Source organism: Hippopotamus amphibius, chromosome 2 (genome assembly GCF_030028045.1).
Source record: "Hippopotamus amphibius kiboko isolate mHipAmp2 chromosome 2, mHipAmp2.hap2, whole genome shotgun sequence".
In the NCBI taxonomy this organism is placed as follows: domain Eukaryota; kingdom Metazoa; phylum Chordata; class Mammalia; order Artiodactyla; family Hippopotamidae; genus Hippopotamus; species Hippopotamus amphibius.
In genome coordinates, this window is record NC_080187.1 from 146,239,025 (window position 1) to 146,250,967 (window position 11,943).

Consider the following 11,943-nt stretch of genomic DNA (forward strand, 5'->3'; position numbering starts at 1 on the left):
AATCTGAACAGATCTCAGAACCACCGTCTGCACCGGCCACATCTCCCAGGGGGAGGCTTCAGGAGGCTGGCTGCTGCACTGCCTCTTGGGGAGACTCTGCTATCAGCAAAGTCTCATGGAGGCCAGGCTGGGTGTGGACAGGGCTTGGCCGCATGGCCCTCCATGGCTGTTTTCCCTGAACCTCCCCACCCACCTCCTCTCTCTTCATCCTTTACAAGATGGTGATGTGAACTGCGTCTGAGCCCAGGATGCTTGCAACTCTGGTGAGAGGGGAACGAATGGGGAGAAGTGGGTATGAGGAGGAGGGAGGCAGGGTCAGATCCTGCTCCTGGGGGGGGGGGTGGGCACACTGTCCCCATCCCCAGCATCTCTAGGACAACAGTCGGTTGGCACTGCAGCCCAGGCAGGCCTGGGCACCAGCCTCTGCCCACCTACCCCGCCAGGTGGAGGACCCCATCTTTCAGTTCTGAACCCCGTTTCTCCACCCAGAAAACCTTTTACATAACAGAGACTTTACCTGACCCTGAGAATCCAGCAGAGGCTGGTTGCCACCCACATCCTGAACGGCAGGGGTTTAGGGACACCTGAGATGACGTTTCACTCCAGCTTAGAGCGGATGAGACCCTGGGAGTCACTTGGCTGAGTCTTTTAGTTTTGACAGAAGAAATCTGCAGTCTTCTGGGCCCTCCCCTGTGCCCCCACCCTCCCCGCCGTGGCCTTTGCTGCCCCAGCCAGGAGCTCCTCTGCTGCCAGCTGACACCTGCACTCATGTTCTTCCTCCATCCCTCCCTGGGGGGTGCAGTCCCTCTGCATCTGAGACATTAACCCCCCCGAAAGGAGAGGTCCCCTGAAACAAGTGGTCCTTGTTGTGTTCGTGACACGACTTCCAGCCCCAGCAGCTTCTCTGAGGACCTGCACCCAGGTTGTCTGCCCCACCCCACCCCCACTCCGCATGTCTGGGGAGTCTGAGTGGGTGCAGTGGACACTGGGCCCAGTGATAGCAATTTCTGCTCAGGCTGCTCAGGGGCTGGGGCAGGGTTGGGATTCCCCGTTAGTGGGTACAGAGCGTTTCCCCTTCTCCCTCAAGAACACAAGGAGCCACCCCTCGACTCTTTCTTCCTCTCTCCCTTTCTCTCTGCTCACTTCATCTCAGCCCAGGTTTCTTCCAGGCCATCCTTGACATTAGTATTGAGTCGACGGCTTCCTGTCTCCTACTGAAGGTTGCAATTCCCGTAGACCTGGCCCGGGGGGGTCGTGGGAACATCTTAAACCCCAAGCCGGCAGGCAGGGCAAGCACAGCCTTTGCTCAAGGCTGAGGCTTCAGAGAACCACAAAACACAATCCACGCCCTCAAGGAATTCACAGTGTGGCGAGAAATACAGACAAATACAGGCACCATGGGAGGCAGCAGGCGGAAACTAATCAGTTTGTAAGATTCCTAGAGAGCACTGGGCACCCGCAGAGGGGGATGCAGGCTGGAATCTGAGCGAAAGTCAAGGCCCTTAACGGGGAAGGGAGACGGGGGTGTGAGCCAAGTGCTCGGGAACAACTGGGGAAACGTCTGGCCGAGGATGGAAGGCGTCTGCAGGAGAGGAGGGAGGGACACGGAGGGTCTGGACCCTCACCCCAAGTAAGAGTTTGGGCATTCATCTGTGGGTGATGGGAAGATGTTGAAGGTTTTGTGAACCAGGAAGAAACGGATGGTCAGCGGTGTCAGGGGAGCATCACTTGTCAGTGGTGCCTGGAGAGGTCTGGAAGGGTTGAGCCTGGAGACTGGGAGACCAATGGGGAACCAGTGCAGAAATTCCACGATGGGCAGCCAGGCTGTGGAGTCGTCTGGAGATGGGGTGTGCCTGAGCGGGCGGGCATTGCCGTGAAAGGGCTGGGGAGCGGGAATCGACACCACTTGTTAACTAATTGTCTTGGGGTCAAAGATGACGTCCGGTTTGGGAGAACCGGACGCCATTGGACAAGGGGGCATCCGCCGTCACTGGAGAGCACAGTCCAAAGAGTTTCTCTGCAGGAGTGCTGGGCGGTGGGGTTATATGGAAGAGCTACATCCTTGATGCACCGGGGGACAAGGCTGACGAATGTACTCATGTCCTCCCTCTGGGCTGTCCCCTACCACCCCATCCCTTCAGGCATTCAAGAACGTGTTCCCTGGACCTGGGTGTCATTCTGCCTCAAGCAAGACTGGCCTTTCTCAGCTGATAGATTTGCAACCAACTGCCCTACCGACGAGGCAGCCCAAGCAGAGGTGGGGCCACACCCTCAGCGTGGCGGGACCTGACAGTTCACAGAGGACAGCCGGTGTGCTGCCAGGAGCACCCCTGGGCCCCTCAACTGACGTGTCCTTGGGGAACAGTAGTGCCTCTTGTGTTTCTGTTGGCCCAGTGGAGTGGGCAAAAGCCCCACCCGTTCCGTGTCTTGTGGTTTGGGCCTCCCTTCTTGCCCAGTAGGTTGCTGGGAGGGACGGGGATCCCCACAGAAAAGTGTTAACACCCAGGAATAAGGCCAATCCTACTTCCCCACAGTCTGATCATCTATCTACGCCTGTTCCTCGTGATGCACAAAGTCAAGTCTACCTCAGACCAAACATCCGGGCCAGCGTGCTCTTGGCGCCTGCATCTGGCTACTTCCCCTGAGGTACCATTTCTATTCACACTGAGGGGATATGGGAGGTCCTGCCCTCCTCCCCTTTGTGGCATTGTCCGAGCATCCTAGGGCCCTTGGCCTCTGCCTCTGGAATGGCATCTGTGGTCAGCCGTTAGGATGCCTCTCCCAGCATCCTGGTCCCTGGTACCACCTAGACGGAGGAGCAGCCTGTGCGGCAGGCAGCAAAGGTGGGGTGGGGAGCAGCGGCTCCAAACAATGATCAGAGGGGAGAAGTCCAGCCCCACCAACCCAACTCAATTTTTCCTGCCTTCCCAGTCCAGGGGTGGTTCTTTGGAGGGCCCGGTGTTGTGGAGTGAGCCCTCCTGTGTCTTTCCCTCTGTTCCTTGGTCTTGGTGGCAGTCCTGATGCCACCAAAGACAGCTGCCCCTGCCGATGCTGGGGCTCAAGTCCCTTTTGCTCAGGGCCCCGCAGCTCAAATCCTCTTTGGCCGCACTGCACACAAGGCAGCAGCCCAAGCCATCACAGGCTGTGACCTACCGAACTCAGGGACCGCCACTCAGGGTAGCCCTGTGGATGCACGCTGGACCCAGTCTCAGAAAGACTGGTGCCAAGCAAAGGACATGCACAGGGCCCTCCAGGCCACAGCGGCCTCAGCTATAACATGAGGTCTTTGGACTCGGGGAACTGGAAGTGCCCCTGCAGCCCTGGCAACCCATCATTTTCAGAAACCCCATCGCTCTTTCGTCACCAACTCAACTCAATTTTTCCTGCCTCCTACGTATCAAGGACGCAAGAAGGAGTCAACACAGCGGCCCAGTGACTATATCGTGATCATTGGCCCAGTATCTGCCTGAATAGAAACCAGGTGACAGCACTAGAAGGACTGCCATTTTGAAAGCACTTTCATTCCCTAAGCATTGATTCAATGCTTCCCACGGGTACCGGATACCCGCCCAGCAGACAAAAAATGAACAAATGACCCCACCTCCATGCGCTCAGAGCTCGGTAGGAGAAACCAACAGGCAACAATCTAAATTACAGTCTTTACTGGTGGACCCGAGCCCTGCCTCCTCCCACATTAGCATGGGATGCTGGACTCCTGCATCCAGCAGTGGCGAGAAGGCAGTGATGTTCCTCCTGATTCAACTCAAAAGCACCGAGACCCATTTTGCTTTTACTTTATGCTTTGGTGCCCTCCTTGTTTCTTGGTTTACAGGTGTTTGGGACCTTTTGATATTGACACTTTTATAAATTTGGCTGAGGTACACTGATTCTTTCTTCCTGGAACTGACTTCAGGGGATTCGTGCCCCAGGCTCATTTCCTGATGGGCCACGGGCACGAGAAGAGGGGGCAATCTTGTCTGCACGGCTCTTCCCTGGGTGTATTAACACAGGGGCTGGTGGCCCTGGAAAAGCTGGGTGTATTCCTGAGAACTAGGCAGAAACTGTCCACCTGTTGGTGCCAGCCCTCACCATAGGACCTCCTAAGGGAGTGCCAGTGTCTCCTTTTTTCTTCGCCCTTCTCCTCAGCCCACTTTCCTCCCAACCAGAGGCCAAACCCACCTGTTTAGGTGACATTTTTAAGCCATGGCAATTGTTGCCCCCCATCTGCCCTAACCCTCCTGCGGCCGGGATGCCCCACCTTCCTTTCCCTCCACCCACCTGCCCCAGTCAATCTTTTTTTTTTTTTTCCCCAGTCAATCTTGACAATAAAAGCCTAGAAGTACAGTCTAAAAGCACAGATGTGTATTGGCCAGCGGGACGAGGCGGGGGGCGGGGGGGGGTCCTTTCCGTGTAGCTTTGAGGCTGCCATTGAGGGCACACCCCACCCCTGACTAAGCAGCTCCCCCGACCCTAAACAAAGTGGCTTCCGACAGCCCCAGACACCACCTCCCCTCCCTACTCCTGGAGACAGACCTCCTCCAAATCGTCTGTGGACACGTCAGCCTTCCTGAGGATAAAGTGATGAGCAGGCCGACAGGATCTCTGCCCTCAGGAAGCCAGTCACCTAGAGGGATGAGACAGGTACAATCAAATAATCACCCAAGTTCATACTGACCATTCTCAGTGCTGGCAGGGAAATGCCCAGGGCGATCTGAGAAGTGTGCAGATTAAGGTGGAGAAAGGGGCTCTAGGGAACTCGAGTTCCCTCTTCCCCGAGCTGAACTTGACGACTCAGCAGCTTTACTAGTCGTCTGATGATGGTTTCTTCCAATTCCTTTCTGAAACGTGAGATAAAAGGGCTCCCCTGCAGGTAACTCTAATGTAGACGCCAACAAGAAGTGGCCTGTAGGGTCTGCATGGTTCCTGGGGCTCCCAGGGCCCCGAGCAAGACCTCCTCATCCACCTTCTTCCACGGGCGCCAGGCTAAACACACAGAAACACAGCAGCCGCACAACAAAAGCAACCAACAGCCTTGTAAATGCAGGAAGGTTGGGTTGCTATTTTTGTTTTTTTAACCCTTCTCTGTTCCACATTCCTAGCACTTGTTTTCAGAAAGGCCCAAATGATTTTGAGCCTGGTTCTAGAAATGGAAACTTAAAGCACTTTGTAGCTGCCCCTGGTGCCTTCCCCCCTGGAGAGGCCCTGCTGGCTTGGGTCTGCTTCCAGTCCCTCCTTGCCAGGGACGGGGTGCTCAGAAATTCCTCCAGAGAGTTTGGTTCCATCACCGTGTCCAATATGCACGTCTAATACCATTTACCTGTGGTAAATTTACCTGCACGGCCAAAAGCAGACCCACCTCTCTGTTTCTCATAGGTTAATTTCCAGCAGGAAGGCGACGTGCCCTGGGGCAGATCTAAATGTGCGTTTGCCCCCAGATAACCCATAGCTGAATCTGTTGTGCAGCCTGTCTGGACCCCAGTCAGCTCACCTCTCAGGATGCACGACGTAGCTAATATTCATCTGAAGGCCGTCTTCAATTCTTGTTCAAGACCCTTTCTCTGGGAAGACTCCTTGAGAAGCACCTGGGTTGATCAGAAAGCTTGGCTTCCAGGAATTGATTCAACAAGTGTCACTTTGGTCTGTCCTTCTCTGGCTGATGGGATCCTATGAGCGGACTGCATTGGCTCTTGCAAATGTCACTGAGAAAGAGAAGTGGAGCCTGACTAGTTCTCTCGTGCTGTTGGGCCTCACTGCCGCATGGTGTCACTGTTGAACACTGACCCTGCACAGCTCCCTGGACTTGGGCTGGTTGGTCCCAGAGCAGACTGCAGGCTTCTTAAAGGGAAGATGGTCCCACTTCCTAGATGTTAAGTTCACTCTAGGATGCTCCACCTTTGAGCACGCGCGCGCGTGCACACACACACACACCACTCACACTCAGTCACTATTATCCAGTGTGCCTGAGTGGCTGGATAAAGGGTTGCTTCCACACACCACACACTGTGCTAGAATCCCATCCTTTCCGCAGCTCACACTCTCTTTGCGACTTGCTTATAGTGAGCCTGGGTCAGCAGTCTTTCCTCAAGGTAATATTTTATGCTTGAGTTTGGCCCACCCTTATCTACCCCCAAAAGAGTGCAGGACTTTGAATGTCAGGAATTAGGGGTTGGAGTCTTCCCCAGAAGACCTAGCTCCTATGCAAATACTCCACCTCCTCGCCTAATTAGCTTTGCATTCAGGAGACTCAGGGCAAGTCACGGAAGGTTCTATAACAGCAAAAATCCATAAAACATAACAGCTTTCTCTCACTGTTTCTGCATAACTAACAGGGATGCTCAAGTGGGTTTTTAAAGGGGAAAGATTTGCTTCTCTCAATTAAAAACAAGTTGAGCCAGCTGCATTAACATTCCTTCTGTATGCGTGGCCCATTCTGTCTAATTGGGGAATATGGTCCCCTTTTGGCGATCTTTTGTTTATTCTGTATATTCCACTAAAGCGTTAACTATCAAAACCTAAATTCTGAGATTTTTCTAGCATAGGCAATGGGCCTTCCCTGTTAGAGCTGGAAAAGAGAATACTTTCCCATGGGCTGTTTTTCTAGAAAAAGACATAATCTAAACAGAAAATCCCTTGACCCACTTACCCATAAATAGTGCTGATAGTGTTTGATGTGGTACACGGAATACGTCTAAAACAAAAACAAAAAGAAACAAAAAACTTAACCTCGTGTACTCTGGAGCCACAGCATAAATTGTATCACATGTGGCCCCGTTGATCACTCTCCTTTAAACTTTTGTGATATTTAATTGGGAGGATTAGAAACCTAAATATGCCAGACTGTACTGGCCACGTGTTGCTTTGTAGCAGACCCTCAACAGCTCTCACCAGTAAACATCTCAAGGAGAGATTTCTTACCTTACTGCCTATCAAGCCACTGCTGCTTCTAACTAACTCCTTGTGACTGGTTTTATAACAACTGTTGAAGGTCAGCCCCCAGTCAAAAAATAATCTTTCTAGTCAAAGACCACATCCAAATCTTATCAAATTATTATAAATTTCACTGTCATAAAAAAAAATCTCAGATAAAATAAATCCCTGATGGAGAACCAGAATTCGCTCACCAGATCCAGGGCAGGGAGCTGTGATGGGAAGAGGGAAGGGCGGGGAGCAGGGAAATTCAAGCACTCACTTTTTATTACGTACCATTTCAGGTCATTTGACACTTTTTAGGGTAAGCAGTTACTTTCAAGCTTTGCTTTCATAATTCTTAATATTTGAAGTTTTAGTAAATGTCGTTTCATAATTAAATCCAGGTATTGCTGTCTTCAATTACTGTGGTACAAAAGATAAAAGGATTAAAGCAAAATGGTCTAGAGCCAAATTGGTTTACTTGTTTATCATGTCAAGGGAAAATCTTTTAGGAATAGCATACGGCTACAGCTTGTATTGAGTTTTGACTCCATTGATACGAAATGCTTTGAAATGTGCTAAATGAGACCAGTTCAGATCAATTCAAACCTATTTTGTCTGCTCATTTTCTATACCAGTGGAAGGATATTTCACCTTCTTTCTAAGGTTAAGTCCTCACCACTCAACCCTCCTGCTCACCTGTGACCTTGTTCTACATCATGACTCCTCCACTCCACTGCCTCCTCCACTCTGCCTCCTGATAGCCCAAGCCATCCCCTGCTGAATGAAGCCAAACAAAACAAAACCGCACCATGTAACCCGCAGCCCCTCAACTGACTGCCAGATATGTCTTTAAATGGCATTTTGCTTCTAATTACAAAAATAACCTCTGTTCAAGGCAGAAAACTGAACCCAGGGCAGCCCTCACCCACCCACGCGTCTCCCACCCCAAATCCCTATCATCTGGTTCCTGCTTCAGCACTCCTGACGCCGCTCTCCCATCTGTCCAGAGGAAGAAGAGGTCACACTGAGTGGAAGAGAGGGGGAAGTTGTTGAAAGCTTCCTCTCAACTAGGCTTTGAGAAATGGGTAGAATGTGGGCAGTGATAGATTAAGATGACAATCCAGCAAAGGCCAGGGAAAGAGTACAGGCTGAATGGGAAGGGCAGCACAAACGATTCAGTTTGCCTGATGGGTAAGGTACATGCAAGGCAGTGGTCCTCAACCAGCGCTGCTTTTGCCTCCCAGGGGACATCTGGCAAAGCCTGGAGACATTTTGAGTTGTCCACCTTGGGGCAGGGGGTGTTAGTGGCATCTAGTGGGTAGAGGTTAGGCACGCTGCTAAATATCCTACAACGCACAGGACAGGCCCACCACAAAGAATTCACCAGCCCAAAATGTCAACAGCACCAAGGCTGAGACATCCTGATGTAGGGAATGGCGGGAAACAAGATTGAAACATTGGACAGGAACTGGAGCATGAAGGGTCCCAAATGCCGGGTTAGGGAGTTTGCAGTTGATCCTCTATTCTTCCTCTAACAAGGAAAAATAGAAAGCTTTTGTGCACTGAAGTATCCAATCAGCGGGGAGTTTTCGTTAGGTAAATCTGGGAACTGCGGGTAAAATGGATTGGAGACATGAGAACCTGGAGGCAAGGAGTCCACTTATGTGGTTAATGCGACAGTCCAAGCAGCCCAAGGACTTCCTGGGTGGTCCAGTGGTTAAGACTCTGCACTTCCACGGCAGGGGGCGAGGGTTTGATCCCTGGTCGGGGAAGGGCTGCATGCCACAGGGTGCGGCAGAAAAAGCAAAGACAAAAACAGAAAACAAACAAGCAGCCCAAGCCTGGGATAATGAAGGAGGACCTGATTTAGGCTGGTGGTGATGTGAACAAAAATAGGCCATTTAAGAGATACATGGAACGTGTGTTAGAATTTTTAAAAATACTTGAAAGAAATTAACAGCATTAACAGTGCTTGTATCTGATGCTAGGGTTATAAGTGATTTTTTTTCTTTACACTTAATCTTCTACATTTTCGAGAATATGTATGTGTTATTTTCTAATCACCATTTAAAAAGTCAGGTGTAAGGAAATATCCACAGGACTCAGCAACTGGATCCGCTAAGTGTGAGGAAGGAAGGGGAGTCAAAGACGACTTTGAGGTTTCAAGCCTGAACAGCAGTGCTTATTAATAAGAATTAAGTCAGAGGAGCTCATTCGAAGAGGACATGAGTGCACAGAAATCCACTCTGGACGCGTTGAGTCACCCTTGCGGGCAGCTCTTCCTCAATACACTCTATTTACAAGTTTCCATCCTTGGTCTCATTTACCCTCTTTCACGGGGAGCTCACCTGAACTAGTGGCTCTAACTAGCATCTCTTTTCAATCCCTCAGACATTTGTTGGGTGTCTTCCATGTGCCAATCATTGTGCTACCACTACAAGACATAGTACAGAGAAATAAACTATGGCTCCACCTCCCCTGAGGTTCTCTGAGATTCTCCCAAGTCCCCATCTTTATCCCAGCTGCAAGCCTGCATTTCCATCTGCTGATGTGTTACAATCAGTATTTCCTACTAGCATCTTAACTTCACCCTATCCAAACCCAAACTACTCAACTTTCCCCACCAACCCAAACCCCTTCCTCTTTCTAATTCTTTTTCTCATTTCCATTCAATGTTCATGCAACACATATTTATTAAGCACATGCTAAGCGCCTGACTCTAAGCTAGGTACTCACTGGGTACACACTGCTGAACAAAATAGGTTCCCTGTCTTCAAGGACCTTCCGATCTAGTGGGAAGTATGAACAGTCAACAAGTGACTGTATGCACAACCCGTTACCATCACAGTAACAGCATCACTGTCTCATTAGCTCAAGTTACAAACCCCAGACTCGGCTCTGCTTCTCACTTAACCTTTACAACCAGTCAACGTCTTTGAGTCTTCCACTCAAAAACCAAAACCCCCCATCAATTCCTTTCACTTCCATTGCCACTAACTTTGTGTGGGCCTTTACTACTTCAGTCTCATCTATGGTCTCCTCAGCGGCCTTCTTGTTGCCCATGTACCCAACTTCACAATGGCTATTACAGTCATCTTCAAGTACTGTTTCATGTCACGGATGGGGGAAAAACCTTCAGCAGCTGCCTAATGCTCACGGTGTAACTTCTCATCCCTCTCTTCCCTGTACTACATGCCTTGTCCTTCCCTGGTTCCTCAACTTTGCTCCTACCCGCCCATCTGCCTGGAACATCCTCTCCCATCTCCAAGGAAAATGTGCTAATCTTCACACTCCGCCTCCTTGAAACTCCTAGATGACTCCAGCTAGAAATGATTGTTGCAGGCACCCTAGCTGTCACTCATTTACCACATGATACCCTGTGTGTGGTCATGTGTGTTTCACAGGGCTCCCACTGGAATGCAAGAACTCTAAGGATAAAGTTGTCTTAACCATCTTTCCGTCCCCAGGGATGCCTGGCACTAGGGGTGTCTCATTTGTCTGTATGAAAAAATTAGGGGCGGGGTGGGGGGTGGGTGGGAGAGTCCCATGAACTCTCAGGCCAGGGCGACCCAAGCAGCTCTTACTGCCCTCTGATTTTCCTGCCCGAGTGCTTCATCTTGGACCTGCCACAGAAGCTCCAAGGACAACACCAAGGGCCAAGAGCAAGATCAAGGGAACTCAGTGAGAAAGAGCTATGCATCCAGGGAGTGCTGCACTGCTGATGCAGCGAAGTCCCCCCGCGGGGCGGGCACTGACCTGCTCCAGCAGATAGAGGAGCTGGTCTCGGGCCAGCCTCTTGAGCATGGAGAAGTCAGGCAGCTCCGGGGCATCCGGCCGATGGGGCAAAGCCATGGCAGCGGTGACCTGAGCCGCACGGTGGAAGGGGGATGCCCTCCGCCCTGAGAAGGCCGGCAGCGCGCCGGGGAAGCCGGGCAAGCGCAGGACGGCCCTCCTTCAGGTGAGGGCACGGGCTTCGGAAGAGCCCCCGGCAGGGGCCCTCGCTGCGCCGCCCCACCGGAGGAACGAACGGCCGCCTCCCGGCCGAGCAGCCGCAGCCTCGGGGGACCTCGCCTCAGGCCTGCGGCCCCTCCGCCCGCCCGCAGGATTCGGGTCTACACCCGCACACACACCCGCCTCCTGCCAGAGACACGAGCCACTTCCCACCCCTCCCGGAAGGCCCGCCCGCTGGCAAAGCGCTCGGCGTACCCGGAAAAGGAGGTGTCCTGGAAGGGACGTTTGCCAGCGAGCGGCCACCTGTCCAGGTTCTGTCTCCTTCCTGACCAGAGACGAGTGTTCCTGTGGTAGAAGGATTATCCCTCAAACCAGCTCTGGAGGGTCCACGCAATTCTCCCAACTCACGCAAGCGAGCGCGGGGCCCGCGCTCCCTGCTCAGAGCGTGGGGAAATGGGCGAAACCAAGTCGGCCTCTGGGGGGCGCTGTTCACTGGGGATCGTGGCTGTCAATCAAATCTGCCCCCCAGTGAGCTGCGGAGGCGCCCAAGTGGGTGTGGTTCTCGGGAAAGCCCCGCCCCCAGGACGCATCTCCAGTGGGGGCCGCCCTCGTGTCCAAGGCAATGGACGCAGCCGTTAGGGCGGCCAATAGGGCTGCCCTTAGGGTGGCCGGCTTGCCTCAGGAGGCGCCGCTTCCCCTGGGCTCTGCGAGCCAGGCCTGAAGCTGGGGTGCAGTGGGGAGCGGGCTCCCCCTCGCGGTTGGCGGGAACAGCCAGTCCAGTGGAACAAGGACACGGTCCCAGAGGCCCAGCAGCACGCGGGAAGGAGCAGGAAGCGCCCGAGGGTGTCATTAGCAAGCCGCTGAGTCCCACACCAGGCCATAGGGGCGGACCCAGCAGCCCCTCCGCTCTCCTCAGAACCTGGGGTGGGCAATACCCGCCAGGGCTTCCCCTTTGCTGTCAGAGCCCAAGGGGTCTTGGCCATTGGGGGCCTGGCCCCAGTGTGTGTGTGTGTGTGTGTATGGAGAAACTGAATCATGGGACAGGGAAAAAGCTGGCCTAGGCGACCTTTGGTCTTAAGC

The 11,943-nt window shown here is 52.7% G+C and overlaps 1 long non-coding RNA gene across 5 annotated transcripts in view; it reads right to left on the minus strand.

Moving 5' to 3' along the window:
* The window catches only part of LOC130844036 (uncharacterized), a 35,583-nt gene that overhangs the window by 11,272 nt on the left and 12,368 nt on the right, over nt 1–11,943 (minus strand). The window contains exons 3-8 of one of the 5 annotated variants that reach the window (XR_009051145.1): nt 11,119–11,208; nt 10,669–10,776; nt 7,204–7,332; nt 6,644–6,688; nt 5,489–5,699; nt 1,421–4,624 (exon numbers count right to left, since the gene is read on the minus strand). This is a non-coding gene — a long non-coding RNA (uncharacterized LOC130844036). The other 4 variants (XR_009051144.1, XR_009051143.1, XR_009051146.1 and 1 more) reach the window with 4 other exon arrangements.